The following is a 7,834-nucleotide window of genomic DNA, read 5'->3' as shown; positions in this document are numbered from 1 at the left end:
CTTGGCTCCTTGCCCCAGCAAGAAGCAAGTACGTGCCGCCTCCCTCATTTCTTCCTTTTTTTTACTTTTCTGTGTAGCTGCCACCCACCTGACACAGATGCCAGCAGTGCTGGCAGGGACCCAGCACTGCCTTTTCGCTTTGCCAAAGGAGGCTGCAAGTGGCACCAGGTGGGCTCTGCACGTGACAGACCCCGGTCTGCAGTGATGCCTCTATCCTGCCATGTTCAGGTCAGGTCTGGGGTCCAGCTTGTCCCACTCATCCCATGCCTTAATGGGTCACAGAAGGGTGCTAATTGGTAGGGGAGACCAGCTCCCCTTCACAGGGCGCCCACTGGGAGAGAATCTGCTGGTGCCAGCAGGGCTGTCTGGGTGCAGGGCAAGCACGGCAAGTGTGAGGTCCTGCAGCTGAGTATCCACTCCATGAACAAACCCTTCCCTGGTGGCCAAGAGCTGCTGGGTGAGAGCTCACCTGGCTGCACTGCCTGGGAGGTTGCAGATCTTTCCCCCTCTCTCTGCTCTTGGTGTTGGTTCCTGTACAGATGTTTTTCAGATGAGCTTTTGTGTGTAGCTTCCTCATCCTCTGCCCTGGCCTTTATTCCTTCAGCTCCAGCATCTCCACCACCACCAGCCTGATAATTCAGTGTCCTTCACAGTGAGGACAAAAGATCTCTAGCAAAGCCAGTGGCTCAAATTCCAGCTAAGACCCGTGTCTGACCATGGAGGAGACCAAAGAACCTTGAAGACTTGGGGAGCAATGCAGGGGGCTGTTCAGGGTCTTCCTGCAGCCCCCCTTCCCCACAGCCAGCTGGTGTGAAGCCCTAAACACAGACACTGGGCTGGATTTCAGGCAGGGTGAGCAAGGCTGTGTCTCCACCACAGTTATAAATAGCTACTTGCGGGCTCCCTGGCTGGCTGCAGCGGCGGTGGCCTGGGCAGAGGTTTCTGCTCGGGGAGTAGATAAGTATTTCTGGCTGTGCCTTTTTTTTTCACGGGCTGTTTCACCTCCACCTCTCGCTGCACTTTGGACGGCAGGTGAATTGTGTTTGGTTAAGTGAGTCATCGCCCCCGCTGCCAGCGTGCCCTTTCATAACGCACAGACGTCACAGCTTTTAAAGAGGTCAAGTTGTCAGTACTCGGCAGATCTGTCACCCAGAAACCTGTCCTGGTGGATCTGCCGGAGCAAATTGCAGGTTTTCCTTCACAAGTAGCCTGGCACCGTTTCTTTGTGGATTTTAGGAATGTATTGCAGTGAGGTTTGTGGAGTAAAGAGCCCGCTCTGCTCTTCTGAAAGAGCAAATGCGGGAGTCCTAGAAGGGTTCACAGAGGAGAGAAGGGTGCTGTGGAAGTTCTGTATCCTTAAAGTAATTTTCATGAAAATTAATCCCAAGCAGTTCAGTGAATAAAGCTCTGCTATAACTTTCAGCTGCTAATTAACACAGCAAAAAGTCTTGATTTTCAGAATGAAGGGACAAGTTGTAGAAGGATGCAGCACAGAGGAGCAAGTGTGAGTGCTCTGTAGGCAGCAGGAGCAAAAGCAGGGATTTGACTTTCCAAAACACCCTTCACTTGCAAGACTCAAATTCTGTTTGGTTTTGCTTTTCTGATTATTCAGCGCAAAAATAGAAGAGTCATTTCATAGGAAACCTCTGCTTGGCTCTCTGCAGAGATTAGCAGATCATAAGCAGAGCTGCAGGAATCAGCTTTTCTGGGAAAGTCAGGATTTCTAACTGTTGCCATTTTTCAGTGGAATGAAAAAGCAGCTTGAAATTTTCCATGAAGAAGGTCACTTGGGAACAGAGGAAAGATTTCTTTTTGATCTCTACCTTAGAGAGACTTGTTTCCCTCATAGGACACTTTATGTAATAAAGCCCCTAGATGCAAGATGAAAAATTTAATTGCAAAATAAAGGTCTAACCTTTCTGTTCTGAAATTGTTGGCATTTATAGAAAAATGCCTTCATTTGGGGGCATCTCTGCATGAAATGGTATGGAAATCAATTCTTTCTCCATGCCTAAGGTCTCTTGGCATCTCTGCTGCTCCAAGGCCCCAGACGGCTGCGTGCCATGGGGGGTCCCTGCAGGTACCCCCAGATGCTGTGAGGAGGGGCAGCACAATCCCTCCTGATCCCCGAGGGCCAGCTGAGGTGATTATATAAAGAGGAGTAAATGTCTGTAAACAAGACTAGCTTAAGTAACTCCATGGGCTGCCAGTTTCTCTTGCTGGTCTTCTTTTCCTACTCCACCCCTCCAGAGCCTGACGTGATGGGCGTTCAGCATGGCTCTGTCTACGCTCCTCTCCCAGCCAGCTGAAGGCACATCAGCTCCAAGGAGCCCCTAGTCGAACCTTGCAGATGCTTCAGGCAAATGAGGTGGCTAAACACCCCGATTAAGTCAGACTTCATGCCCAGCAGTGCTTGGGAAGCTGCTGGTTGTCACGTCTGTGGGCAAGCACCCATCCCAGCTCACCAAGGTTGTGCTGAGAGACACCCAGCTCTCCACAGCCATATCCCGCAGGACAGCCACTGTCCCCCTGCAGCTGAGGGTCCTCAGCATCCCCAAAAACCAAATATTCCACCTGCTTTTTGCCTCCTCCACTAAGTGTTTTTAGACCCCTAATCCACGTGGCTGGCGTGAGTGCTCATGCTATACACCCGTTCACGTCGCCTGGCTTCAAGCCAGGGCTGAGATGCAATGAGGACTTAGGGACACCAGGTCATTTGAAATGGTTTTCATCCTGGCAGCTTTCTGGGGAAACTTGACCAGTTCAAATCAAGGCAGCACACAGGGGCAGAGAGGAGCGAGCTACGTGCAGGGTGAGGTGCCAAAGGCAGGACAGAGAACTGCCAGAGGAGATTCCTGGACATTCACACAGCCAGTCCTTGGGTGTGTTTTGCTTTTTGCTCTTGTGCCACAGGGATCTGGCTGCACATGTTATATTTGCACAGAGCTTAGCGCAGTGGCCTGAAGCAGGGATTGTAAAACACAAAGAGCAAACAGTAAGACTTTTCCTGGCTTGGCACTCGCAACCGCCCAGCAGTGCGGGGTGTACCCAACACTGGCTCCGAGGACATGAAGATGCTGAGATTTGGAGCAGTGTGAGGACATGGTGGTGGGATCAGCTGCAGACAGCCGTTTGCAAGCTTCACCCACTTTGGGAGCTGGGGCACAAGGTGCAGAGGACAATTTTAGGGCTTTTAGCTTGTTACGTGAGACATCTGAAAAGCAGAATCTCACTTCAGTGAGATGCAACACCTCTCAGCTCCAACTGAGCATCTACAGGCATGCTTGTCCTTAGAAAATAGTCTGGCACAGCATTCTTGAAAAGTTTCCAACCTTTAACTTAAAAATCAAAGGCAGGGCCTCTCCTTTTCATGTCCAGATGCAGAGAAATTATTCCAAGAGATTCCCATCCTGCAGGAGCATGGCCTGAGGGGACTGTAAAATGCCACAACTCCATATACTATTTGAAAGTAGGTTGTGTCTTGTGCAAGAGTCCCACATACTTGCACATAGGGGAAAGTAAAATATGTAAAATAACCCCACACAGGGCCTTACATTAAGTCATCCTTGTTCACAGAGCAATAAGGCACTTAGGGAAAGGCTGAGTCTGCTGAAGTCAAACCAGCGCATTGAAATGCAGTTTAGCTTTTGGGGTTGTTTGTTTTTCCGGCCTTTGTGTTTTCCCTTTAATCTTTGGGATGGATAATTAGGACAACATTCCTCAGCATCTTTCCTGCTGTTTGTTGTGATTATACAAGAGCCAGCTGCATTTGTTCCATGAAAACAACATCTAAAACCACGTTCTGTGGTTTCAAGTAAAACCTTCCACGGTGTTGACTCTTAAACTTGAGTTTGTCTGAAATCTACACTACTCAGGAAAATATCCTTAAAAATAGACACCTTAAAAAAACCAAATCAAGTCAGCGATGCAGTGGGGAGAGCTTGTGAAGTTTTTATTGATGGTGAGACTTCTGGGCTTGGCCTAATACCCCGCGCAGCAGGGCTGGGTGGGCTGGGGGGTGCTGGCACTGTTTTTAAGGGCACAATCCTCCGCGCTCCCTTCTCGCTGCCGGGTTGGACCCCCAGCAGCCCGGGACGCCCGGCTGCGCCACTGGAGCCTTACAAAACTTTTCAGAACTTTACACAACACAGCCGAGCGGTTATGAAAGCCGGGAACCCGCTGCCACAAGCCCCATCCCCGGTAGATGGCGGTGCCAGCTCATTTTTCTCAGTTTTTTCCCGCTTTTCCTGGCGCTGCTCCCGGTTCCAGCCCCCCTGCGCTGGGAGCAGCACTGCAGAAAGCCACGGTTTTAATGTAGGTTTTTGGGGGTTTTTTTCCTCCTGTGACTGATTTTCGTATGTTTTTGATAAATTCGAAATCCCAGTCAGTTGTAACAGCTCAGCACAGCCCCAGGCGTCTGGAGCCGCCTTTTGCACAGCCCGTCTGTCCCTGCTCAGGCAGTGCGGAGAGGAGAGGGAGGAGATTACTACTATCTAATTTTGGGGGACTACGCAGAGCCAGACAGCCAAAGCCCCTGGGTTTCTCTCCAGACTCTTCCATGGTCTCGAACAGAACTTGTTCACCCAGATACCAGCCCCCCACCTATTCCTTTCCTTGGCTGTTTCCTTCTCAGGAGGGACAGATAGCACATGACTGGATGAATGAATAAGTAGCATTTCTCTTTGGAGCCCACAAACACCTTTATTTAGCTAAAAGTACCAAGGCCCCCCTGGCACAAGCTGCCGTTTGCATCCCAGAGTGCGTACTGCTGCTCCAGCACAGAAAGACTAATCTTTGTCTTCCTTCTCATCCTTGTCACTGCCGTGGTCCTGGGACAGGAACAAAAAGAAGAGGGACAGCGCATGAGGGGAGTGCTGGGTGCTTTGTGTCCCGTCCCCCGGTACCTCTAGGTGTTTGAAAGCAGCCGTAGCCAGCACCCACACAGGGGTTTGTAGGTGCAAAACCCCAGGGCTGGTGTGCAGTGGGGCAGCCATGCCCCAGCACAGAGCTGGTGGTGTGGTTACCTCCTCCAAGTCGCTATCAGAGCCGCTGCTGCTCCTCCTGTCCTCTTCCCCGTCTCCCTGCAGGGGTCAACAGAGAAGGACAAGCATCACTGGGGTCCCTGGCACCCCATTTTCTGTTCAAGCTAGAGCCTCTAGTCACCAGATGTCTGGTCTTGTGGGTATCTTGAGCCAGGCTTTGCACCAAAGGTGCTGCTGTGGAACCACATGTGCCAACAGCCCCGCAGAGACCTCCAGGGTCAAGAGCAAGGGTTCAGGGGAGTGTGCAGTGCAGAAAGCATAATAGTCCACAACAGCATCTCATTTGGGCTGAAATAGGAGGAAAAGGAGGGAGAACTAACTAGGAATATTGGGAGCAAAGAGAGAGCTGTCTCTCAGTGGAAAAGCCATGCACACAGTGGGATTTCTAGGCTGTGCACAGCATAGCTCCATCCACCAGAGGCATGGGGTTGCCATGGGTCAAACACACCCTCCCTTCAGAGCCAGGATGTAAATCAGTTGGGGCCGGTGCTTTCTAACACCCTACAAACCCTGGCTGCCTCCCACGCCTGCCTGTGCCAAGCATCCTGCTCCACTGGTTTCGGCAGCAAGCTGGGAGCTCTGCATCATTCCCGTCCCCGCTGCACCATGCTCCCCTGCAGAGGTGGTCCTACTCCATCGCTGCCTGCCTCCGCCCGGGACACCGATCCTCCGTGCAGGAGCTGGCTCCGTCCCACTGCATGCTGGGCAGCGGATGCTCAGAGTGCTCCACAGACACTGCACAGCCAGTGGCACAGCTGGTCCAGGGGGTGCCCAGCATGGACCCCAGCATCAGATGGTTTGGGAAGTGCTGGGCTCACCCTGAGCACCACTCTGGGGACTTTGGGGCTGGAAACCCTCGCAAATGGTTCAGCAGTTGATTTGCAGAAATTTTCATCATTCCCCTACCTTTTCCTCTTCCTCTTTCTTCCTCTTCTTCTTGTCCTTCTCTTTTTCTCCCTCAGTCTTTTCCTTCTCTTCTCCTTCCTTCTCTTCTTCCTTGTCTGTTTCCTTCTCCTCTCTCTCCTTATCTTCCCGTCCAAACCCTACAACAGGGCACAGAGGGAAGTTTCAGCGTGCAGCATCCAGCACACACAAACCCAGCAGGTCCCCCTGGGTTCATACCAAACACTCACATTTCAGGATTGTCGACATTTCACCGAAGCCAAAGAGCTCTGCGGCAGGAGACTGTCACACCTACAGCACAGAGAGGACCTGAAGGCACAACTGGAGAGTGGAGCAAGGTGAGATTTTTGGGGATGAAAAAACCTCTCTGGACGCCACTATCCATCTTTCTCTTCTCCATGGGAGAAGGGGGCACTTCCTACCCCCCAAAAGAGCAGGCAAAGGGGTAAAGCAGTCTGTGGCATCCACAAAAAAATAAAGGACCAGACCTTGTGCCCACCCACGCAACACCCACTGCCCTCTGCCCAGGAAGCAGCAAGGGGAGAATGACAGAGGTAGACAGAGAAATCTCAGGGAAAATGGGCAGGAAGATGCCTTAACCCCCCACAAGCAGGTGCAAATTACAGAAATATTTCAGATTAAATGGGGATGAATCAATACAGAGCAGACGCTGGGGCTCCCAGGGAGCCCTGGCAAAAAGGAGACCTCCCCCAGGGACAGGGCAATGGCAGCGAGGGAGATGGAGACAGCAGGAGCAGAAGAGAAGCCGAGACCAACAGCAAGGAAACTCCGAGCATTGATTAGGTGCCTGAAAGGTGACAGAGGAAAAGAAAAGAAGACAGCTTGCTTTAAAAATAGCAGAACCAAATAAAGTCCATGAAATAGTCCAGGCAGGTGAACCCTCCCTCTCATACACAAACAGCAAAACGGGGCAGCGGGAAGGCAGCAGGGGCGAGGGATCGGGTCCCTCCTGCTCGCAGGGCAGAGCAGGGTTGTTCCCCTGCCACAGCCAGTAATTAGGAAAGAGTTTCTCTTCCAACCACTGATGGAGGGAGGCAGAATATTAATGCTTTCTTTTAATGTTTTTTTAGACACAAAATGACATCATCTGGTTGGTATTTGGGTTTTTAAAAGAGCTGGTCGAAGCCTCTGAGCTGATAACATTGATCTGCATTTTCTAGACAGGTTTTTAAAGCCCCGGGATGTTGCAGGGCAGTGGGAAGCTGTGGGGTTTGGGGCGGCATCGAGGGAGAGACAGGTTGGATGGAGTGGGCAGGAGTGTGGGAAGTGGCTGATAAAAGGTGTAATCAGAGCAAAGTTACAATCTAATTAATAATGAACAGTAATCTAATTAATGTCTGTAATTAAGAAGTGCAACTACTAATTGAAAATAATTACATTTTAATCTAAAATCATTAAAAATAATCAAACGTTAACAAAAGAAAAGGCAGCCCCTGGGAAGGTGCAGGAGAAGGTGTAGCTGATGCCCTGACCTCAGGTCCTGTTCACCAAAGCTGCTCTGCAGCTCCCACGGTGCGTGCCCAGCCCCAAATCCGCAGGGGATGCCCCTGCCTTGTGCCTTCGGTGCCAGGAGTGAGCAGGTAGGAAAGGCACAAGGTACACAGAGGTGAACCTCAAGCTTTGCACTCCAAGATGTGCAACCAGACCAAAGCCCAGCAGCTGGGGCTGGGAAGGGATAGTGCTGCCCCAACGCTCGATAAGAAATGCCACCATAGGGGGTTACAACCCCTTAATCCTCCACCACATGGCTAATCCTCTCCCTGGAAACCAACCCAGCTGATTTCCAAGAGATGAGGTGGGCTCCCCCACCTTGGGGTGCTACCACACTCCTGTCTGGGGGGGCGGGTGTGCCACCCAGCACCCTGCGC

Source organism: Strix uralensis, chromosome 14 (genome assembly GCF_047716275.1).
Source record: "Strix uralensis isolate ZFMK-TIS-50842 chromosome 14, bStrUra1, whole genome shotgun sequence".
NCBI classification, from domain to species: Eukaryota; Metazoa; Chordata; class Aves; order Strigiformes; family Strigidae; genus Strix; species Strix uralensis.
Note: the sequence above shows the minus strand (reverse complement) of the source record.